At 44.3% G+C, this 25620-nt stretch overlaps 1 protein-coding gene across 1 annotated transcript in view; it reads left to right on the forward strand.

Annotated features, from left to right (window-relative positions):
• Window positions 1-9398: 9398 nt before the first annotated feature.
• The window catches only part of LOC141107599 (N-acetyllactosaminide alpha-1,3-galactosyltransferase-like), a 261572-nt gene continuing 245350 nt past the window's right edge, over window positions 9399-25620 (forward strand). Inside the window, exon 1 of the mRNA XM_073598450.1 lies at window positions 9399-9717. The gene's annotated coding sequence lies outside the window, so the exon portion shown is untranslated. The remainder of the gene's footprint in view (window positions 9718-25620) is intronic.

Genomic DNA, 25620 nt, shown 5'->3' on the forward strand with positions numbered 1-25620 from the left:
TTACATTGCAGGATCCTGGTGTGGCTTTACTTACCTTGTCCCCGGGACCCTGCGATGTCCCCCGCTGTGTCTGCGGGCTCCGTCCTCCTCCGAAGCCTCTCCGTGCCAGGCTCCGTTCCCTGCGAGCGGCGCGACGCACGGGGGCGGAGCCTGGCGGCAAATTAAAAAAATTGTAAAATCATAACACATACAGTACTGTAATCTTACAGATTACAGTACTGTATGAAATTATTTCACATCCCTTTTGTCCCCAGTGCTTTGTCCTATGCCCTGCATGCAGTTTTATGTTATATATACTGTTCTTTCTGCCTGGAAACTGGAGATTGTCCATAGCAACCAAAAAGTGTCCCTTTACATCAAAAGTGGCTTTAGAACAGCTAGAAAACAGCGATAGTAAATTAGAACACTTGCAGAATTGAGCGATAGTGAATCGTGGGGAAATTTATTTTATTATTATTTTTTTTTTATTTATTTTTTTTTATTTATTATATTATAATTTATGTTTTTGTGTTTCAAACTTTATCATACCCGGGATATCTACTGTTTGGACAGATTTAAGTGTGTTATTGTTAAGAATTACAGACCTACAATATAAAACGCCAAATTTCCATGCAAAATAATTGTACCGCTTTCAGCACCTAAAATCCGAAATAATCATACCGCCAGGGAGGTTAACAGAGGACAGAATTAAAATTAGACTTGAGAAACTTAACATTAATAAATCACCGGGACCAGATGACTTGCATCCGAGGGTACTTAGGGAACTCAGTCAAGTGATTGCCAGACCGTTTTTTTTACAGACAATTTTTACACTCAGTCTACTCACTGGAATTGTACCAGCTGATTGGAAAAAAAGCCAATGTAGCACCAATATTTGAAAAGGGCCCAAAATACATCCCTGGGAATTACAGACCAGTTAGCCTAACATCAATAGTATGTAAACTCTTGGAGGGGATGATAAGGGACTATATACAAGATTTTAGTAATGAGAACGGTATCATTAGCAGTAATCAGCATGGATTCATGAAGAATCGTTCTTGCCAAACCAATCTACTAACCTTCTATGAGGAGGTGAGTTGCCATCTAGATAAAGGAAGGCCCGTAGACGTGGTGTATCTGGATTTTGCAAAAGCATTTGACACAGTTCCCCATAAACGTTTACTGTACAAAATAAGGTCCGTTGGCATGGACCATAGGGTGAGTACATGGATTGAAAACTGGCTACAAGGGCAAGTTCAGAGGGTGGTGATAAATGGGGAGTGCTCGGAATGGTCAGGGGTGGGTAGTGGGGTTCCCCAGGGTTCTGTGCTGGGACCAATCCTATTTAATTTGTTCATAAACGACCTGGAGGATGGGATAAACAGTTCAATCTCTGTATTTGCAGACAATACTAAGATAAGCAGGGCAATAACTTCTCTGCAGGATGTGGAAACCTTGCAAAAAGATCTGAACAAATTAATGGGGTGGGCAACTACATGGCAGATGAGGTTCAATGTAGAAAAATGTAAAATAATGCATTTGGGTGGCAAAAATATGAATGCATTCTATACACTGGGGGGAGAACCTCTGGGGGAATCTAGCATGGAAAAGGACCTGGGGGTCCTAGTAGATGATAGGCTCAGCAATGGCATGTAATGCCAAGCTGCTGCTAACAAAGCAAACAGAATATTGGCATGCATTAAAAAGGGGATCAACTCCAGAGATAAAACGATAATTCTCCCGCTCTACAAGACTCTGGTCCGGCCGCACCTAGAGTATGCTGTCCAGTTCTGGGCACAAGTCCTCAGGAAGGATGTACTGGAAATGGAGCGAGTACAAAGAAGGGCAACAAAGCTAATAAAGGGTCTGGAGGATCTTAGTTATTAGGAAAGGTTGCGAGCACTGAACGTATTCTCTCTGGAGAAGAGACGCTTGAGAGGGGATATGATTTCAATATACAAATACCGTACTGGTGACCCCACAATAGAAATAAAACTTTTTTGCAGAAGAGAGTTTAACAAGACTCGTGGCCACTCATTAAAATTAGAAGAAAAGAGGTTTAACCTTAAACTACGTAGAGGGTTCTTTTTTTTTTTTTTTTTTTTTTTTAAATTGTTTTTATTTCAGATTTTTAAGACAGACAATACAATAACACTTGGCTGCAACAGTTCATCGGTACCACGACAGAATACATGAACACCGCTTGGTGTGAATTGCCCATATAAATGACAGCATCGAAGTAATGTACACATTCCCCCTCCAAAAGAGTTATACACATAAATTCAGCAATTTATCGAGCCTGAAATTACCTTAGGCTGAGCCCAAGAAACCAATATAATGTACAACCCTGTAACTAGATTTCTATTATAATTTCATATTCATTTTGCAATGTTCATTTTTTCCATCCATTTACGCCAGACTTTGTCAAATTTCAAAGGGCATCCTCTATTTGCATATGTATCTTTATATAACGGGAGGCTATCATTAACCAAACGCTTCCACTGTGTAATTGAGGGGGGATTACGTTTTTTCCATTGTATTGCAATATTTTTCCTAGCATAGAAGAGTAGTAACCCAGTCATCGTGCGTTTGGCTTTTGTTGGAACAATATTTTCTATTAGACCCAGTATGCATATTTCCATCGACAGTGGTAAATTGGTTGATGCAACTTTGTTGGTTAAGTCAAGCACCTCTCTCCAGTATTGCTGTATTTTAGAGCAATGCCAGAAGATGTGTGCGAAGTCCCCTGAAGAGATACCACATCTCCAGCATTCCGAGGAATGGTCAGGGTTCATCATATGGAGTCTGTGTGGGGTAAAATAAGCTCTATGCACAATTTTAAATTGCACTACCCTGTCCCTCATGGACATCAGTGACCGGAATGGAAATTCCCAAACATCATCCCAATCGTCATTGTCCAACGCAGGTTATATCGCGTTGCCAACGGGACCAGAGCCCATCCAGAGGTGGTAGGAACACATAGACTAGATGCGCATATAAACTCGATGTAGGCTTCTCAGCGCAGCCAGATCTAAGCGTCTTCTCCAGCTCGGATTGAGTCAGGATGCAGGAGGAGTGAGGAAATTGAGCCGCGAATGCATGTGCTAGCTGGAAATAGCAGAACTGATAGTGTTTCGGTAAGTTGTACATAGAGGAGAGCTGGGAGAAAGAAAGTAAAGACATCTGTGACACAACCTGTGTTATCAATTTAATACCATACTTGGTCCGGACCTGGGGGTCTGTAAGCTTGTATATATGTGGTAGATTGGGATTTAACCATAAAGGGGCATTAGGGGAGATTTCTGAGTGTTTGTGTTTGCCTATATTTAGACCCATCCACCAAGCTCGCAAGATAGTGTGCATGGAGGGGGTTAGTGGGTGCAAGGCGCGTGGGCCCCTATGGATTAGGAATTGAAGGGTTTCCCAGGAACCCACCACCGTAGCTTCTAAAGCTGAAGCCGCATTGGTTTTGTCGGGGTTTAACCACCAGACCACCGTTACCAACTGCGCGGCCAAAAAATATTTATGGCAGTCTGGGAATGCCATGCCACCTTGTGACGTTGGCCTCATCAGGGTCGACAGCTTATATCTAGGGGGGACGGGGCCCCATAGGAACTCTGAAAATTTTTGATTGAGTTTGGTAAAAAATGATTTAGGAATCCACTGCGGGGAATGGCGAAAAAGGTAAGTAAATTTGGGAATAATTTTCATTTTGAGGAGATTGACTCTACCCCAAACAGATAGGGGCAGATTGCTCCATGCTTTGAGTTTAGTTTTCATATCTCCCACCACCGGATCAAGGTTCTGTTTGAGGAAATCTTGGGCATGAGTAGAGACCTGGACCCCAAGGTATTTGAAGGTGTCCACCCATTTCAGCGGGCTATGCGGGGGAGAAGTGGATTTGGCTTCCTGATCTATTGGGAATAAGGTAGATTTCGACCAATTAACCCGAAGGCCCGTCACATCAGAGAATGTGTCAAGGACTGATAATACACCTTGTAGTGACGGGCCAGCGTCAGCAAGAAAAAGGACCATATCGTCTGCGTACAGGGCTACCCTCTCTTCCAGCAAGCCAATACGCAGCCCCTTAATGTGGTGCGATGTATGTAGGGCTTCAGCAACTGGCTCAATGGCTATGGCAAACAAAGCCGGCGAGAGAGGGCAGCCCTGCCTAGTTCCCCTGAACAATTTGAAGGGAGATGATAATTTAGAACCCAGGCGTATTGAAGAGGTGGGACACTTGTATATCACCTGCAACCACGAGATAAATTGTAATGGGAAGCCCATTCTACACAGTGTCTCCCATAAAAAGGGCCATTCAACAGTGTTGAAAGCCTTTTCTATATCTAATAGGGCTATGGCCCTTGTCCCAGAATTATGATGTTGGGCGTGGATGTTAGTAAAGAGTCTCCTAAGATTTACATCAGTGGATCTCTTGGGCATGAATCCTGTTTGGTCAGGATCAATCACCGAGGGCAACAGTGGGTATAGGCGGGAGGCTAACAGTTTAGTTAAGATTTTAAGATCATTGTTTAATAGCGCAATCGGTCTATAGGATGCACATAACAACCAAGTGCCAGCGGATCCAAAAGATCTTGCAATGACTCAGGCTGGAAATCGGAAGGAAGAGTGGAGGCATAGAGTCCTCCATAAAAATCATTAAACATTTCTAAAATTGCTGATTGGAAAGTCACCTTACCTCCATCCGTAGAACGCAAGCTAGAGACTACTGTAATTGGATGGTCATGTTGAGCCAACATGGCCAAGAAGCGACCATTTTTGTCTCCCTGCTCAAAAAAAGTTGTCTTCCTTTATGTATGTCTAGCCTTGTGACCTCTGACATATGAATGTTCAGTGCACTCTGAGCTGCATTTAGCGAGTCAAAATGAGATGGCGTGGGGTCTGCACTATACACCGCCGCCTGGTCATCAACTGACTGTTGTAAAATCTGGGTTTGCTGGCCTTGTTGCTTCTTGACGCTGGCTATGGTGGAAATATATTGCCCTCTAGTATAGGCCTTAAAGGGGTGGTAAAGGTATAAATTTTATCACCATAATGCATTATATGCATTAAGGTGAAAAAACTTTTGTTAATACCGCCGCCCCCAGCCCCCCGTTTTACTTACCTGACACCTCAAAAACTCGCCTGCTCGTTCCCGACCTCCATTCAGCCGATCAGCCTGGTCGCTGATTGGCTATAGTGGATGGATTGAAAGCAGCGCAGCCATTGGCTCGCGCTGCTGTCAATCACATCCAATGATGCGGCGCGCCGGGGGGCGGGGCCGAGTGATATAGCGAGCGGCTATAGCCGCCGGCTGTATCACGGGAGCGCGCCCGCAATAACAAACCACCATGCGAGGGAGCTCGCATTAAGGTGGTTAGTTATTGCGGGGAGGAGCTGAGACAGCCGCCGAGGGACCCCAGAAAAGCAGGTTCGGGGCCACTCTGTGCAGAACGAGCTGCACAGTGAAGGTAAGTATAACATGTTTGTTATTTTTAAAGAAAAAAAAAAATACCTTTACAACCCCTTTAAACGCGTCCCATACTATTTGCAGGGATGAAGAGTCTTTATTATGGTCCCAAAACTCTGCCACCCTGGGTGGAATAATGTCTGCCACCTCAGGGTGGGAGATCCAATGAGCCCCTAGCCTCCACAAAGCCGCATCACGATAAGCAGAAGAGCGGAATTCTACAACCAGTGGGCTATGATCAGACAACCCACTAGGTAAGTAGGAGGCTTCCACTATGTCCGCCAACAACGCTGGATTAGAGAAGGCTAAGTCAATTCTAGAGGCAGTCTTATGGGAAGCTGAGAAGCATGAATATGCCCTAAGGGTAGGGTGTCTCCATCTCCATATCGCCTCTAAACCCATAGCGCGCGCCCAGTTAGATAAGTCAGTATTGTGATTCTTAGGAGGGACAGGTCTATCCATGTCTGGGGAGATGATAGCATTGAAATCCCCAATTACCAATAATTTCCCCGGACAAAAGGGTGCAGCTTTTTCCAGGACTGTATATAATAGGTCTGGTGAGAAAGGTGGGGGTATATACACATTTATATTAATGTACCTCTGAGACCAGTGCCTAAACACCATAATAGCAAATTTTCCCTGGGGGTCTGTGCAAACTTCCTCAATTATACATGGAAATTTCTTAGCAATTAATATTGAAACCCCCCTTGCATAGGAGGAGTACGTAGCATGTATGGACCTCTGTATCCAGGGTTTTGTAAGGGTAAGAACCTTGCTGCCTGTGAGGTGTGTTTCTTGGAGAAGGATGATATGAGGGGTGTGCAATTTCAGATATCTTGTTAACAACGCGGGAAGCCACAGCTTGTTCCTGGATGGCCCTTATGTATTAGGGTGGTTCTCAGCTTCCGACTCACAGTTGTTCGTACTAAAAGTAAGGAAGAGGACTCATAGTGCTATACTATTTGAATCAAGTATTTAATAAAAACTATTGCACTTACAGAGAAATTGTGTAAAACAGGCAAACAATGTCATAAGAGCACAGCCCCGATGAGTAGAGCTAGCTAGCTTTACATTCACATTGTGGTGTTTAAAATAGCGCATCATTGACACTTTTACTAAATTTGCACGGTCCTAGTATTCAAGGAATATTTTGATGCAGCATTCTCAATTTAATTGTGGCTAAACACGAACCTTAAGAATTTTTGAACTAACTATTTAATAAACATAGTTAGGCCTCATGTACACTGCTCACATTTAGAAACATTTGGCTCATTATGGACAGATCTCACTGGTTTCACCACACCTTTCAAATCCACCTCTCTTTTGATGAGCCACACTTTCAATCACAGTTCACAGCTGGTAGATGATTAAGCCAACCCAAGGCATAGAGTCTACGTGGCATTTGATCTTCACCAGAGCTCCTGATGGTGGAGACGGGCCAGGAACCCTATTTTTCCTGGTTTTCTTTGCTGCAAACAGCATGGAAAGGCAGAATGAAAGGCTGGTGATGGTGCAGAGGCTGTACACAGGGCTGCAGACAAGAGAGTGGCCAGGTCAGGCAGAGGTCTTTGCAGGTATCAAATGAGGGAATAGTCAGGTCCAGGCAGAGGTCAAGGAGGGCGAGAGAATAGTAAAGTCCAGGCAGAGGTTGAGCCAGGTAGCGGGTGAGAGTATGCAGCTCCAGGCAGGGGTCTAAGCAGGCGGCAAGCAAGAGTAGTCGGGTCAATCCAGACTGGAAATAGATAGGCAACTAACAGACAAATATTATAGCGCTTTAGCTCTGGGAATCTGGCAATAACACACAGCACCAGCTACTTCAAAGGCTGATGCTTCCCTTCTGATCAGAGGATATACCCAGCATTGTTTTAGGGAACTCTGAAAGCCATAGGTCCTAGGAATCCTGAATAACCTGAAAGACCCAGTAAGGATCAAGTGAATACTAAATGACAATAGAAATCCTGGAAGATTAATGCCCCGTACACACGGTCGGACTTTGTTCGGACATTCCGACAACAAAATCCTAGGATTTTTTCTGACGGATGTTGGCTCAAACTTGTCTTGCATACACACGGTCACACAAAGTTGTCGGAAAATCCCATCGTTCTGAACACGGTGACGTAAAACACGTACGTCGGGACTATAAACGGGGCAGTGGCCAATAGCTTTCATCTCTTTATTTATTCTGAGCATGCGTTGCATTTTGTGCGTCGGATTTGTGTACACACGATCGGAATTTCCGACAACGGATTTTGTTGTCGGAAAATTTTATATCCTGCTCTCAAACTTTGTGTGTCGGAAAATCCGATGGAAAATGTGTGATGGAGCCTACACACGGTCGGAATTTCCGACAACAAGGTCCTATCACACATTTTCCGTCAGAAAATCCGCCCGTGTATACGGGGCATTAAGCCCTGTACACACAGGCCGAATATGGGAGGTATCGGACAGTTTAATAGAAACCAGCTGACATTCAGCCTGTGTGTATGGCATCTAGTCCGACAAAAGCCAGCTGAACATTTGGCTTCTGTAGAAGGGGCATGACTGAAAAAGGTCTGCCGATCGGCATCCAATCAGCACTCTCAGCCAATGGCTGAAAGCTCTGACTAGTGTGTTTTGATGGGGGGCCATCCCCCTGTCAGAACACAATAGCTTAGTGAGGAAGATCACTGTACTAACATCAGATTGTTAGTACAGGATATCCTTCCCAGCTCTTCATTTTTTGTTTGTTTGTTCAGCCCGCTGCTAGGCTTAAGCAGGGATTGTGTGAGTACAAAAACTTGTGAATCCTAGAAATCTTTGAAGACCCTTTAAAGGCTGTAGGTTGGCATGTACAGTCCAGACAGCAGAGAGAAAAGGCATGACAGCTATTGTCTTTGGGCCTAGCGTTGCCACCATTTGGACAATGGAAAACCCAATGAGGGGGATGTGGTGTTACAGTTGTTGTAATACTCACAGGGGGAGATTTACTAAAACTGAGGCACTCAGAATCTGGTGAAGATCTGCATAGAAGCCAACCAGCTTCCAGATTTTATTGTCAGAGCGTATTTGAACAAGCTGAAATTAGAAGCTGATTGGCTACCATGCACAGCTGCACCTAATTTTGATTGCTCCAGTTGTAGTAATTCTCCTCTGGTGAGTATTACACAGGGGCGGACTGACCATTGAGCCACTCGGACACTGCCCGAGGGCCCTGGGCCACTAGGGGGCCCCATCAGGATTGCCAGCCTCAGTAAAACTAGGGACGGTATGTATAAATCTGTGTTTTTTTTTACATCTGTCTGTGTATACTGTGTGTACATGTATGTGTATACTGTGTGATTGTATACTGTGTGTGTGTATACTGCGTGGCCCCATAATCTCTGATTGCCTGGGGGCCCCATAATCTCCTATTGGCCGGGGGCCCCATGAGTTATCAGTCCGCCCCTGGTATTACAACAACTGTAACACCACAACCCCTTATTGCATTTTCCATTTTCCAAATGGTGGCAACTATAGGCCCCAAAGACATCAGCTGTCATGCCTTCTCTCTCTGCTGACCCATCCGCTGTACGTGCCAACCTACAGCCTTCAAGCATATTCACCTTGTGGAACTTTAATAAATCTGTATGGTTGCTTCAGGCAACCTATCATGTGGAGGGAGAGGGGGAAGACACAACTTAAACAGCAAAGACTCTGGCTTATGGGGGAGAAAATTGGACGAAGACAAGATTTTCCGACCTATCTGGTTGCTATTTCCCCCGTAATGAGCCTCATCTCAAGTATAGGGGCAGACTTTGGCATCTTTGCTTTGGGTGCTATGGGACCCTGTCCCAGCTTTCAATTATGTTATCTTATATCAAAGATATCCATCCCGCTCTGGATATTTATTTAAAATTTTTGGTTCTGCTTCTCTGTGCCAACACTGTACACAGTTTATGATGGACCTGATTTTTTTTTTGTTTTTTGAGCTCCACCCTCATGTTTTCTGACCTCAGCTGATGTGTTTATACCCTCCTTAATTCCGCTCATCGGAGCTCACATCTGCTTGGCTCATAAGCACAAAACTTTTCACTGCATCCCAGCTCTCACCTCAGTTACTTTGGCCGGTTTCATAAATGCTAAATCTGGGATTAAAACCAGACATGAGTTAGGAGAGGAATGAACACAAGACTTTGCCTGTAACACACCAAGCAGGAAGAAGGAGAAGGGGGCTTTGACTATCAGCAGCCCAGGTCTACTTTCAGGACTTCAGCCCACACCCAAACCCACGCATCAAACTTCTGGAAACGGTATGGAATCCTTTTTTTTTTTCTTTTTTTGCAATAGTCTTTGTTCTGTTTGATCATAGCTAATCGGATCCTGCTTTATATGAACCTAGCAATCTGTATGATGTCTCATCTTTCGTCCAGCATTAACCCTGCTATTTCCTAGCTCTTTTAACTCATACAAGCATCCTCTTGTTTTTTTTTCTGTCCTGCTTTTCTCCAAAGACATATTTTCCAACCCTGGCCCTGTGTGTGGCCTCACCCATTTCTCCTCTTCTGCTAACAATAGTCAAAACAGCTATCTTCATACCGACTGCCGCACTTACATTCTGTCCTTTTTCTGGTACCTAATGGAATGTTCTATTTATAATAGACGTCTATGAACATTCTTTAGCTAGTCAGCACAAAAAGCCCATTTAAAGCTGAATTCCAGGCACAAAAAAATGTAACCACTTGAACACTGGGCACTTAAACCCCCTTCCTAACCAGACCAATTTTCAGCTTTCGGTGCTCTCACACTGAATGACAATTACTCAGTCCTGCAACACATGTACCCATTTGAAATGTTTGTCCTTTTTTTCACACAAATAGAGCTTTCTTTTGGTGGTATTTAATCACCGCTGGTTTTTTTATTTTTTGAGCTATAAATCAAAAAAGACTGAAAATTCGGTAAAAAAAAAAAAAAATTCTTTGTTTCTGTTGAAATTTATTGCAGAGTATTGGCAAGTATTGGCAGAGTATTGCAGAGTATAGCAGAGTATTGCCATAGTATTGCCATAGTATAGCAGAGTATTGCCATAGTATTGCAGAGTATTGTCATAGTATTGCAGAGTATTGTCATAGTATTGCAGAGTATTGCCATAGTATTGCAGAGTATAGCAGAGTATTGCCATAGTATTGCAGAGTATTGTCATAGTATAGCAGAGTAAAGCAGAGTATTGCCATAGTATTGCAGAGTATTGTCATAGTATAGCAGAGTATTGCCATAGTATTGCAGAGTATTGTCATAGTATTGCAGAGTATAGCAGAGTATTGCCATAGTATTGCAGAGTATTGTCATAGTATAGCAGAGTATTGCCATAGTATTGCAGAGTATTGTCATAGTATTGCAGAGTATGGGCATAGTATGGGCACTGAGCAGCACTGTGGGCTGGATCTGTAGTGCCCACATCCCTGCAAACTATCTCTCCCTCTCTCCTCTCACACTGTAACGGTACACACTGTACCTCTCTCCTCTCACACTTAATCAGTACAGAGAGGGGAGGGAGGAACCGGCATCATGTCATGACGCCGGTTCCTCCCTCCCCTCTCTGTACCGATCGGTACAGTGTGAGAGGAGAGAGGGAGAGATAGTTTGCAGCGCTGTGGGCACTACAGATCCAGCCCACAGTGCTGCTCAGTGCCCATACTCTGCCAGTACTCTGCCATACTCTGCAATACTATGCCCATACTCTGCAATTGTATGGCAATACTCTGCAATACTTTGCCAATACTCGCCAATACTCGCCAATACTCTGCCAATATTCGCCAATACTCTGCAATAAATTTTAACAGAAACAAAGAATTTTTTTTTTATCGAATTTTCAGTCTTTTTTGATTTATAGCGCAAAAAATAAAAAAACCAGCGGTGATTAAATATCACCAAAAGTATTGCAGAGTATTGCCATAGTATTGCAGAGTATGGGCATAGTATTGCAGAGTATTGCCATAGTATGGGCACTGAGCAGCGCTGTGGGTTGGATCTGTAGTGCCCACAGCGCTGCAAACAAATTCATGATGTCACGGATGCAAATTACCGTGATCCGGCGGTCACGGATATTCCCGGGGGCGCGCGGGAGCGCGATTCTGTGAGGACGTCCCGCGGACGCCCACCCAGAATAAGCCGACCGCGCTGTAGACGTCTTTCGGCTATGGCCCTGTCGGCATGTGGTTAAATATATTTCTCAGTAATCACAAAGGATATACACTCACCGGCCACTTTATTAGGTACACCTTGCTAGTACCGGGTTGGACCCCCTTTTGCTTTCAGAACTGTCTTAATTCTTCATGGAATAGATTCAACAAGGTGTTGGAAACATTCTTCAGAGATTTTGGTCCCTAGTGACATGATAGCATTACGCAGTTGCTGCAGATTTGTTGGTTGCACATCCATGATGCAAATCTCCCATTCCACCACATCCCAAAGGGGCTCTATTGGATTGAGATCTGGTGACTGTGGAGGCCATTGGAGTACAGTGATCTCATTGTCCAGTGGTGAGATGATTTGAGCTTTGTGACATGGTGCATTATCCTGCTGGAAGGAGCCATCAGAAGATGTGTACACTGTAGTCATAAAGGGATGGACATGGTCAGCAACAATACTCAGGTAGGTCATGGTGTTTAAATGATCCTCAATTGGTACTAAGGGGCCCAAAGTGTGCCAAGAAAATATCCCCCACACCATTACACCACCACCAGCCTGAACCATTGATACAAGGCAGGATGGATCCATACTTTCATGTGGTTTACTCCAAATTCTGACCCTCCATCTGAATGCCGCAGCTGAAATCAGACTCCTCAGACCAGGCAATGTTTTTCCAATCTTCTATTGTCCAATTTTGATGAGCCTGTGTGAATTGTAGCCCCAGTTTTCTGTTCTTAGCTGACAAGAGTGGCACCCGGTGCGGTCTTCTGCTGCTGTAGCCCATCTGCTTCAAGGTTTGATGTGTTGTGCATTCAGAGATGGTATGCTGCATACCTTGGCTGTAACGAGAGGTTATTTGAGTTACTGCTGCCTTTCTATCATCTCAAACCAGTCTGCCCATTTTCCTCTGACCTCTGACATCAACAAGGCATTTTCGTCCACACAACTGCCGCTCACTGGATATTTTCTCCTTTTTGGACCATTCTCTGTAAACCCGAGAGATGGTTGTGCATGAATATCCCAGTAGATCAGCAGTTTTTAAAATACACAGACCAGCCCGTCTGGCACCAACAACCATGCCACATTCAAAGTCACTTAAATCCCCTCTCTTCTCCATTCTGATGCTTGGTTTGAACTTTAAGTCATCTTCACCACATCTAGATGCCTAAATGCATTGAGTTGCTTCCATGTGATTGGATGATTAGCAATTTGTGTTACCAAGCAATTGAACAAGTGTACCAAATAAAGTGGTGTGTAAATCCACTATGTGTGCGCCAAATGCAAGTAGATATTACCTTGTAAAAGTAGCAGTGTCATCATCACTGTGCTGTACATAGCCTGTGCAGAGAGCACAGCTGTAGGAGGGGCCCGGCAGGCCCCACCCACTACAAGCTGCCTGCAGAAAATTACAGGAGTGGGCGGAGAGAAGACCAGTCCCCCTGCACAAGGAGAGAGAGCAGCAGTGAGCGGTCTTTGACCAGGAATATTCTGCATAGAGCCAAAGTTTCACAATTGATTATTGCACAAATCTGGAAGAAACAAACAAAGCATGCCAAGATTTAATAAGAATACACGTCTCTTGTATTAGGAAAATATTTGCTTAGCTTTGAATTGTTTTAACATTTTTGGTTATTTATGTTTATGTGACATTTTATATTTATAAAAAAAAAAAAAAAAAAGCATTTGCACAGCCATCATGGATAATTCCTGTAATTCGTGTAAATATGTTTACTTCCTCTAATCATCAACTCCATCCAACAGAGGATATACACATTTTACACAAATTATGGGGGTTATTTGTAAAGGATGTGCACAAGTTTGAGATGTTTGCACAGGAAATTCTTTGTAAATAGTGGCCATTTCTTTATAAATAGTAGCATCTGCACTAAATCCAACAAAGGAACAATGGCAGCTGCTCAGATCAGTTTATAGCTAGAAAAAGGAGGACAATACACAAAACAATATGCAAATTCCCCAACACATTCTGCAACTGGTCAGCACATAAAAAACTGTTTTTTACTGCATACGCTTACAAAAAAATTACTATGCCGAGGCGCTTGTGTAAAGTGTACCCCTAACATTAAACTCTCCAGACTCATAACTTTGAATAAATGTATAGCAATTTATTGGTAGCAGCTTTTTTAAAAAGGAGTTAATTTTGGCTAGTTGGGTTTGAGAGGTTAATTGGGGGTTAAACCAGAAAATCGTTTTATTGGAGGTGCAAATGTTCAAGAAATCACTCTGTTTTAATTGCCTAATCCATTGACCATGTAATGCGTCAAGGTAGATGTTGATTTTCCAAGAACATGGTCGGAATTTCAGGTGTGAAATTTGTGGAACCACACTATTCTAATTTTGTAATTCAAGCACTGTACTGTGATGATGTCTAGGTTAGTCAGTCAAGTTCTGTACATGGCCTAAGGTGTGGTTTGTTAAATCATTGGGGTGGAGATGTTGCAGTGACATTGTGTATGGATGACAGATGGTGTTAAGAACCCCCACCCTTGTTTAGACTGGTTCTTCCAGTTTGACACAAATGGCTTTTTTGATGTCTTTTGAGAACCAGTTGTCCTTGAATGGGCAATGAAAGGTCTTTATTATCATAGAACAAGTCATCCAATGCATCCAACTTCTACTAGTTAAACCATGACTTAGATGAATGGGAACCTTTATAGCCATGACAGCTCTGTTATGTGGCGTACACATGGTCGGACTTTTCAGCTACAAAAGTCCAACAGCCCATCCGACAGACTTTCGACAGACTTTCGACTGACTTTTGGCGGACTTTCAACAGACTTTCTAATGACCAGTCTTGCCTACACACGATCACACCAAAGTCCGACAGATTCTTACGTGATCACGTACACCGGACTAAAATAAGAAGTTGATAGCCAGTAGCCAATAGCTGCCCTAGCGTGGGTTTTTGTCTGTCGGACTAGCATACGGACGAGTGGATTTCTGGGTCCGGTGGAGTTACGACGTAAAGATTTGAAGCATGTTCCAAATCTAAAGTCCGTCAGATTTGCGACTAGAAAAGTCCGCTGAAGGTCCGGTGAAGCCCACACACGATCGGATTGTCCGCCGGATTTGGTCCGTCGTGTACGTGTGTACGCGGCATTAAGCTGACCATACAATCTACATAATATAATTATATATATAGTTTATATATATATATATATATATATATATATATATATATATATATATATATATATATATATATAGTTTATATATATATATATATATATATATATATATATATATACACACACACAAACTATATTACCAAAAGTATTGGGACACCTGCCTTTACACAGACGTGAACTTTAATGTCATCTAGACTTGTGCACAACGGAAAATTTCGTTTAGTTTCGGTTCGTTGTCATTCATAAAATACATCATTTCGTTCTGTTATATTCGTTATGTTAATACGTTTTCGGATAATTTGTTATTTCTGTAGAGTGTCGATATTCGTTATACTGAATCTTGAATCATGTCGAATTCATTCGTTATATGCACTATAATTTTGTTTGTATTCGTTGAAATTCGATATTTATGTATATATATATATATATATATTCGTGATAATGATTCGTAGTTTGGAAAGTCGTTCGCTTATTGAATCTTTTAACACACACAATGACAATATCTCTTCTCCTCTGCTCAAATACAATACAACACTCTTCTCACTCAGTTCTCAGGAATGCACTTTGCCAGTAATCCAACCTCCAGCACAAAATTAATCAGCTGATTGGACTGTAAGATTTACTTTGAGTTGACCTTTTGTTTCATTAGATCTTTAAAAATTACCGAATCATGTCGAATTCATTCGTTATATCCGCTATAATTTCTTTTGTATTCGTTGAAATTCGTTATTTTTTTAATCGGACATTCGGATGCATTCGAATGTCCGAAAGATGCAAAATTCGTCCGAATTTCGATTCGTTACGAAACGAATTGCACAAGCCTAATGGCATCTCATTAGTCCGTAGGGTTCAATATTGAGTTGGTCCACCCTTTGCAGCTATAACAGCTTCAACTCTTCTGGGAATACTGTCCACAAAGTTTAGGAGTGTGTCTATAGGACAGGGTTACCAACCATCAGTAAATTCATAGATAGCTTGTAAAAGCTGTGATTTTTACATCTGTCCGTAAATGTCTGTGTAGCGCTGGTAGATTTACAATCTACCGCAGGTTAGGTAAATTTTGTAAATTGTGTGTTAGGAAGGTTAAAAGTTTGCCTCTATTCCAGCTTGGCTGACGTTGTGTGTGTTTCCGTGCTGACCGGTGGGTGTCGCTGTTGCCACTGGTCAGTGTTGGAAAGGCAACGTGTCGAAGTGTATAGATGCTCCTCTCTCTCGGAGACAAGCTCGGTGGAGGTGGTCCTCCGAGTTGCATTCTGGGAAGAGGGTATTTATGGGACAGACGCCATGTTCTAGGGTTTTTTTTTACAGCGACCTGCTGGCCCTCCTGGCCGACAGGTATGCGTTAAGGAGCTACCTCGTGGTCCTCCGATCGGGAGGCCCACGATGCTGCGGCGCAGGGGTGGGACCAGAGGCTTGTCTGGGGCCTACCACCGCGGCCGAGGAATGGTCCTGAGCTGTCGGTCCTGTGTGACGAAGCTGGACAGCCGAGGAAATCCCAGGGGAGGACCCATCTTGGAGAGATCACGAGGTGAGCTGGTCTATAGAGGGGCCTGGTGACTCGGTTGGAGGACGTATCCAAAAGAAGTAACTATACAGCATAGTGTTGCCGGTTCGGCTTAAAGGTTCAAGCACTGTGACTGACTTTCACTGCAGAAAAATCTGATACATCCTGTGGCAGAGGATCGTATAGATTTACCCCCCAAACAAGTCTGTAGCAGAGACTTTTGATTCGTGCTGCGTACTGGCTGCTAGACCGGTGAGAGAGGCCTATCCAGACGAGCAAGGAGTGTGTCCCACAAGGGGAGCGCATTCCACCTAATTATCTACCAGGACATTTGTCGCTAAGATTCTACAAGAAAATATTTGAGTTTCTCCTGAAAGTTTCCTTTTCCGCCTCTTTCCTGCTACTTCCTAAAGTTTGACTGTTTAATAAAGCATTGAAAACGTACTACAGTGTTGGTGCGTGTGTCGTCCAGAAGTAAACTCAACGGAACCCTAAACCCGGTGCCGGTGAAACAGAGGGAAGCAAAGTGAAGGTAACAGACCCGCTTAAACCAGCAGCTGCACCTAGAGTTAGTGCTACATCTGTTACAGACATGCAGACTGCATGTCCGTAATGGACATTCACAGACAGATGTAAACATCATGGATTTTACAAACTGTCCAAAATTTTACTGATGGTTGACAACCCTGCTATGGGAATATTTGACCATTCTTCCAGAAGCACATTTGTGAGGTCGGGCACTGATGTTGGCAAGAAGGCCTGGCTCACAGTCACCGCTCTAATTCATCCCAAAGGTGTTCTATTGGGTTGAGGTCAGGACTCTGTGCAGGCCAGTCAAGTTCCTCCATCCCAAACTCACTCACCATGTCTTTATGGACCTTGCTTTGGGCACTGGTGCGCAGTCATGTTGAAACAGGAAGGGGCCATTCCCAAACTGTTCCCACAAAGTTGGGAGCATGAAATTGTCCAAAATGTCTTGGTATGCTGATGCCATAGGAGTTCCCTTCACTGGAACTAAGGGGCCAAGCCCAACCCCTGAAAAACAACCTCACACCATAATCTAGAGGCGGCTCTAGGCTTTGTGAGACCTTAGGCAAATCTTAGACATGAGGCCCCACTCACGCCTATAATGTGAAAAATAATTCAAGCAATAAAAATTAACTTTATAAATTGCAAATATTAAGAGCCTTAAATCCTATGAACTATGTATTCACAGTTTCTAGAATCTTCTCTAACCAATTACTCTTTAATCAAATATCATTAAAAATAGGGTATACCGTATGTATGTGTGTGTATATATATATATATATATATATATATATATATATATATATACATATGTATATATATATATATATATATTACATGCACACAAATATAGATACAATTTGTGCAGCCGCTACTAGCCACGTGTTTAAGTTTTATGACAAAAGTCAAAAAACATATTTCTCCATTTACATGAAGGTCAGGTTAATATAACCTAGCAGAGTTCCTCCTTACATCAGAGTCTGCAGGATTACCCCTTACAGTGCAAGGGGAAATTTGATGTAAAGAGGAATAGTTCAGACTTTGGTGTAAAGGGGACATCATTGCACATCATTCCCTTTTACATCAGGGTCTGCATAATTCCAACTTGCATTTAAATGGGAACTCTAATGTAGGGGGGACTCTGGTGACCACAGAGCACCTTCCGCAGAATGAATACACTAAGGTAAGGGGGGGGGGTTACTTATATAAAGGGGATACCTTTATATCAGTGCCCCCTTACCTTACGTATTCATTCCCCCTTACATCACTAACCCCCCTCAGACTGGTCTTGCAGTGCTGTCACTAACTTCCTCTCAAGTGCACCTTGCAGGGCTTAGTCAGACGGTCCTCTCTGGGCTCTAGCTTGGTGGCTCTTGTTTCATCCTATATTATCCTCTCCACAATCCACACACGTCTGACTCCTCCCGTGACCCCCACCTTAGCAGCGTTCCTGCTTTTGACTCCTCTGTAGGCTCCCCCCTCAAAGACTGCAGACATGATACAGGAGATGGTTAGAGACTGTGCAGACGTGATACAGAAGATGGTCAGAGACTGTGTGGACATGATACCGGAAAGGAAACCTCCACACATCAATCTTTTTTGAGCTGGCTGACCCTGCAGAGAAGATGATTATTTTCCAGGAGTTGGTTGAAGTGACCCTTGATGTGGTAGCACCCCGTAGGATGAGATCCAACCCCCATCCCCTGGGCAAGAGCCCGCAATGGTTCACCGAGGAGCTTAGGCTCCTCAAACAGTGGGCTCAGTCCAGGGAGAGACGCTGGCGGAAGTTCTATCTGGAAGATGATAAAAAGCTGCATTTGGAGGCCCTCTATTTTTATAAAAGGCTATAAGAGAGGCTAAAAAGACTTATTTCTGGGAACGAATTAGGGAGGCAGCCAACAGCAAGGCTGAACACCTTAGGATCTCTTCTGAGTTAACCCACCCGGAAGCTACCAGCTCTGCTCCAAAGGAGTCACAGAATTCGTGCCAGGAGCTTGCCAACTTCTTTGTCTCTAAGATTAAGACCATCAGAGACAATATCATCAGGCCAGAGATTGCGCAGGAGGACATCTGCGAACAGTGATGGCCCCTGGGCTGTCCTGTTTCCAACCGGTAACTGCTGAACAGGTGGTTGAGGTGATTGCCTCTTTGAGACCATCTTCCTCCCCCCTGGATGTCTGTCCTGCCGGTTTGGTTAAAGAAACCGCTGTTCTTCTTGCCCCCTTTATTGGGGAGATAGTTAACTGCTGCTCCAGGACAGGCACCGCCCCGGGCGTTCTGAAGCGGGCCATGGTCTTGGCCCTGCTGAAGAAGCCAACCTTGGACCCTGCAGTCTTGGGCAACTATAGGCCGATTTTCAACTTGCCTTTAGTGACAAAGGTGATGGAGCGCTTGGTGGTTATCCAGCTACAGGCTTATCTTGAGTCCTTCTACCTTTTGGATGAATACCAGTTCGGATTTCGACCTGGCCGCGGAACAGAGACGAGCCTCATCTGTGTTTATGATGATGTCCTTCACAGTCTGGACAGAGGTGACTCAGTAGCACTGGTTCTCTTGGATCTGTCGGCCGCGTTTGATACCATAAACCATATAATTTTACTGGAGCGGATGAGATCAGTTTTGGGCATGAGCGGGTCGGCTTTGGCATGGGTGGCCTCTTTTTTAGAGGGCAGAGTTCAGGGAGTCAAGACTGGCTCCTTTTACTCTAAGAACACCACCTTGGACTGCGGGGTGCCACAGGGTTCTGCCCTGTCTCCTCTGCTGTTCAACATCTATATGAGGCCTCTTACTGACCTCCTAAAGACCCACGCCATCCAGTACCATGTATATGCGGATGACACCCAGGTTTACCTGAGGATTTCTAGGAACCAGCCGGCTGATGCCACCCTTGCCAACTGTCTGGAGGCTGTCAACATATGGATGTTGTATGGATTGTTCAAATACAGTGGGGCAAAAAAGTATTTAGTCAGCCACCAAGATGAGAGAAGCCTGTAACTGTCATCATAGGTATACCTCAACTATGAGAGACAAAATGTGGAAACAAATCCAGACAATCACATTGTCTGATTTGGAAAGAATTTATTTGCAAATTATGGTGGAAAATAAGTATTTTGTCAATATCAAAAGTTAATCTCAATACTTTGTTATATATCCTTTGTAGGCAATGACAGAGGTCAAACGTTTTCTGTAAGTCTTCACAAGGTTGTCACACACTGTTGCTGGTATGTTGGCCCATTCCTCCATGCAGATCTCCTCTAGAGCAGTGATGTTTTGGGGCTGTTGCTGGGCAACACGGACCTTAAACTCCCTCCAAAGGTTTTCTATGGGGTTGAGATCTGAAGACTGGCTAGGCCACTCCAGGACCTTGAAATGCTTCTTACGAAGCCACTCCTTCATTGCCCGTGCGGTGTGTTTGGGATCATTGTCATGCTGAAAGACCCAGCCACGTTTCATCTTCAATGCCCTTGCTGATGGGAGGAGGTTTGCACTCAAAATCTCACGATACATGGCCCCATTCATTCTTTCATGTTCACGGATCAGTTGTCCTGTTCCCTTTGCAGAGAAACAGCTCCAAAGCATGATGTTGCCACCCCCATGCTTCACAGTAGGTATGGTGTTCTTTGGTTGCAACTCAGAATTCTCTCTCCTTGAAACACTACGAGTTGTGTTTCTACCAAACAGTTCTACTTTGGTTTCATCTGACCATATGACATTCTCCCAATCCTCTTCTGGATCATCCAAATGCTCTCTAGCAAACCTCAGACGGGCACGGACATGTACTGGCTTAAGCAGGGGGACACGTCTGGCACTGCAGGATCTGAGTCCCTGGCGGCATAGTGTGTTTCTGATGGTAGCCTTTGTTACTTTGGTCCCAGCTCTCTGCAGGTCATTCACTAGGTCCCCCCATGTGGTTCTGGGATTTTTGCTCACCGTTCTTGTGATTATTTTGACCCCACAGGGTGAGATCTTGTGTGGAGCCCCAGATCGAGGGAGATTATCAGTGGTCTTGTATGCCTTCCATTTTCTAATTATTGCTCCCACAGTTGATTTCTTCACACCAAGCTGCTTACCTATTGCAGATTCAGTCTTCCCAGCCTGGTGCAGGTCTACAATTTTGTTTCTGGTGTCCTTCGACAGCTCTTTGGTCTTCACCATAGTGGAGTTTGGAGTATGACTGTTTGAGGTTGTGGACAGGTGTCTTATACTGATAACAAGTTTAAACAGGTGCCATTAATACAGGTAATGAGTGGAGGACAGAAGAGCCTCTTAAAGAAGAAAATACAGGCCTGAGAGCCAGAAATCTTGCTTGTTTGTAGGTGACCAAATACTTAGTTTCCACCATAATTTGCAAATAAATTCTTTCTAAATCAGACAATGTGATTGTCTGGATTTGTTTCCACATTTTGTCTCTCATAGTTGAGGTATACCTATGATGACAATTACAGGCCTCTCTCATCTTTTTAAGTGGGAGAACTTGCAAAATTGGTGGCTGACTAAATACTTTTTTGCCCCACTGTACCTGGATCTTCCGGACAGGAAAACCATCATCTGTGCCACGATAGGCAGCTGCCTAGACTACTGCAACTCATTATATTTGGGATTGCCAAAGAAAATAGTTCAGAGGCTTCAACTCATACAGAATGCTGTGGCAAGGCTACTTTTGGGCGTCCCTTTGAGGGATCACATCACCCCCTTTCTTTGTGCCTTGCACTGGCTGCCGGTTTACCATCGTACTCTATTTAAAGCAGGCTGTATCATGTTTAAAATCATGAAAAGCCTTGCTCCAAGTTACCTCTGTTCACGCTTCCACAAACGAGTTCTGGGCAGATCATTTAGATCGAGCAGAAGAGACCTCCTCCACATCTCTGTGCCTAAGAAGACCCGGCGTGGTGTTCGAGCTTTCTCCCACCAGGTTGCTGTGCTGTGGAATAGCCTCGCTGCCGAGCTCCAAGAGGCCCCTACCATCCTGGTCTTTCGCAATTGAAGACTTGGCTCTTCACACAAGCTTTTCCTGCGTAGCCTTTCTGGTTCCATTTTTCATGCTGCTTTCCTTTTGCTGTCTCCTCCTAGTCCCTGGGTTTCTCCAGGGGCTCCGCCAAGCGCGTCGGGACCCTTCGGGGTAAGACCGCGCTATATCAAGATACCTCTCAACTCAACTCATACAGGAGATGGTCAGAGACTGTGTGGCTATAATACTGGAGATGGTCAGAGACTGTGCAGACATAATACAAGAGATGGTGAGGGACTGTACAGACATACTAGAGATGGTCAGAGACTGTAAGGATATGATACAGGAGATGGTCAGAGACTGCAGACATGATACAAGAGATGGTCAGAGACTGTGCAGACATGATACAAGACATGGCCAGAGGCTGTGCAGACATGATACAAGAGATGGTCAGAGGCTGTGCAGACATGATACAAGAGATGGTCAGAGGCTGTGCAAACATGATACAAGAGATGGTCAGAGACTGCGCAGACATAATACAAGAGATGGTCAGAGACTGTGCAGACATCATACAAGAGATGGTCAGAGGCTGCAGACATAATACAAGAGATGGTCAGAGACTGTGCGGACATGATACAAGAGATGGTCTTATTTTCCTGGGCCCAACCACCCCATAGCAATTTTACTCTCCACCCCAACATCCCAAAAAACAAATACACACATCTGGTTCACACTCACTGATTGCACCAGGCTTACTGATTGGTTGCTAGTGGTTACTGCACATCATAACCGCTCACTGATTGGTTGCTAGAGGTTACTGCACAATATTACCACTCAATGATATGTTGTTAGAGGTTACTGCACATCATTAGCTAAAAATAAAAAATATTTTGCACTAACTATATAAAAATCCATTGCAGCTGCTTGTGTAAGCCTAAATACAAAAAAGCTCAAAAACATATATTCTACAAAAGACAAGCGCGCAACCACGAATTAATTCTTAAACAGTGAACACAACTGCATTTGAACATGTAAACACCTTGAGACATGTGTTACTATATATAACTGTATAAAAAACAGTGATATATTCCAGTGAAAAAGGTTTACAAATGAAAAAAACGCAACCCAAAAACACCCATGTGAACAGTGATGTACGCCACAAAAACTGTTTCCAAGGACCTATGATAATAGTGCTATGATACAAACAAAGTCCATTATGAGTGATGATGTGAGTATGAAAATGTTCAATAGCCAAAAATGCTATGATATAAACAAAGTCCATATAGATGACAATACGAGCATGGAAATTCTCAATATTCAGAAGAGGTAGGATGTTCCTGCAGCCAAAAACTTGTAATATTAGTGCCGCTTACCAGATCAGTTGGACCTCAAGTTATAGAGGTCATGGGGGCCTGTTGCATCAGCCTGCCGGCATCGATAACCTCCACCTGTCCTTCAATCCTTCAATGCAGGGAACGCACTTTCAGTCAGCCTTAGCGACCAAAGGTAACCCCTCTCCCCTTTTGGGAACCACACTCCGGAAAAATAAAAGCACCCTTGATCCAGATCTCTTTGCAATGATGGTCCCAGAGGTATATCACTCAATAGGGGATACAAAAGGAAGGCTTCATAGTGCAGATAAACTTCAAAAAGGGTTTATTCCACTAAAAATTCACAGCATTTCTACTAAAACTTAACCATACCCATAACCTACAAGGCCATTCACAACATCGCCCCCATCTACATCACCAACCTTATCTGCAAATATCGTCCAAATCGTCCCCTCCGCTCCTCCCAGGACCTCCTGCTCTCTAGCTCCCTTGTTACCACCTCCCATGCTCGCCTTCAGGACTTCTCCAGAGCCTCTCCCATCCTCTGGAACTCCCTGCCCCAGTATGTCCGATCAGCCCCTAACCTGTCCACCTTTAGGAGATCCCTGAAAACTCATTTATTCAGGGAAGCCTATCCCACACCCACTCAATCATAAAAAATGGGAACAAAAAAACGGTTAAAACTACTGAAAAAACAGCTCAGGTTCAAACCAAGTAGCTGGATGAAAAAACGTGATGACGTCAGAATTAGCTGCTCCACCCGACGCGTTTCTCCATAGAAGGTATCAACTGGGAACAGAAACTGTTTTTACAAAACCTACTGCATTAACCACCTGCCATCCGCGCTATGGCTGAATGACGGCCACAGCGCGGACCTTAATTCACGGGAGGCTGTCATATGACGGCCTCCCCTGTGCACGCTCCCTGCATGCGCCCTGCAGGGCGCGCGTCGGGCGCGCTGTGATCACCAAGTCACTGAGACTCGGCTGATCACCGATCTGAGTAAGGGGCCGGTCCCGGCCCCTTACCATGTGATCAGCTGTCAGCCAATGACAGCTGATCACATGACGTAAACAAAAGATCGGTAATCGTTTTTTTTTTTACTCACGCTGACAGCGCGAGTAGAAAAAAAAGCCGATCACCGGCTCGGATGTCAGGGACATCGGTCCCCAAGTGGAAGAGGCACATCTGCCTCATCAGTGCCACCATAATAGTGCTACCTTACAGTGCCCACAGTTCTACCTAACAGTGCCCACAGTGCCACCTAACAGTGCCCACAGTGCCACCTAACAGTGCCAACAAGTGCCACCTATCAATGCCAACAAGTGCCACCTATCAATGCCCACCTGTAGTGCCAATCAGTGCCACCTGGCAGTGCTGCCCATCACTGCCACCCATCAGTGCCCATCACCGCCACCCATCAGTGCCCATCACTGCCGCCTATCAGTGCCCATCACTGCCGCTTCATCAGCGTACATCAATGAAGGAGAAAAATGACCCATTTTAAATTTTTTTATAACAAAATATAAAAAAATAAAACTTTTTTTTTTTTTAAATTCAGTTTTTACATTTTTTTAACAAAAAGCAAAAACTGCAGAGGTGATCAAATACCACCAAAAGAAAGCTCTATTTGTGGTGAAAAAATGATCAAAATTTCATTTGGGTACAGTGTTGTATGACCGCGCAATTGTCATTCAAAGTGCGTCAGCGCTGAAAGCTGAAAATTGGTCTGGATAGGAGGGGGGTTTAAGTGCCCTGTAAGCAAGTGGTTAAATGAAAACTTTGACATTTATTATGTTTATCGCCATGTTCAGTTATGATAGTCCCAAAGGCAGTTCTTGTCCTCTGAGAAGCAGAGGCGGACATTGCACTTGCTGCAAAGTATGTTGGTATATCCTTTACCACAGTGTCTGCAGCACCTCTACATAGAGACGTAGCTAGAACCTTCAAGGCCCTGGTGCAAGAAATCATGAAGGGACCCCTGACCTCCGACCTGAGCCATTCCCTCCGAGCCCAAAGCCCTTCCAACTGATCCCATGACCCTTTACAGCCCACAGCGGATCCCTTTCACATGTTGTGCAGTCCTTCAGTCTTGGGCTTCGCCATGGAGGCGGAAGGCCAGAGCCCAGTCACAAGTGCGACCTTTGCAACCCTAGTTCGGCCAGTGGTGTCAGTGTGGACTGGGAATGATGTCAGTCAGTAGGGCAGTGAACATGGTGGACGTGGTCAGTAGAGCAGTGGATGTGGTCAGTAGGGCAGTGGATGTGGTCAGTAGAGCAGTGGACGTGGTCAGTAGGGCAGTGGACGTGGTCAGTAGGGCAGTGAACGTGGTCAGTAGGGCAATGGACGTGGTCAGTAGGGCAGTGGACGTGGTCAGTAGGGCAGTGGATGTGGTCAGTAGGGCAGTGGACATGGTCAGTAGGGCAGTGGACGGGCTCAGTAGGGCAGTGGATGAGGTCAGTAGGGCAGTGGACATGGTCAGTAGGGAAGTGGACGTGGTCAGTAGGGAAGTGAATGTGGTCAGTAGAGAAGTGGACGTGGTCAGTAGGGTGGTGGACGTGGTCAGT

Source organism: Aquarana catesbeiana, linkage group LG09 (genome assembly GCF_042186555.1).
Source record: "Aquarana catesbeiana isolate 2022-GZ linkage group LG09, ASM4218655v1, whole genome shotgun sequence".
Classification (NCBI taxonomy): domain Eukaryota; kingdom Metazoa; phylum Chordata; class Amphibia; order Anura; family Ranidae; genus Aquarana; species Aquarana catesbeiana.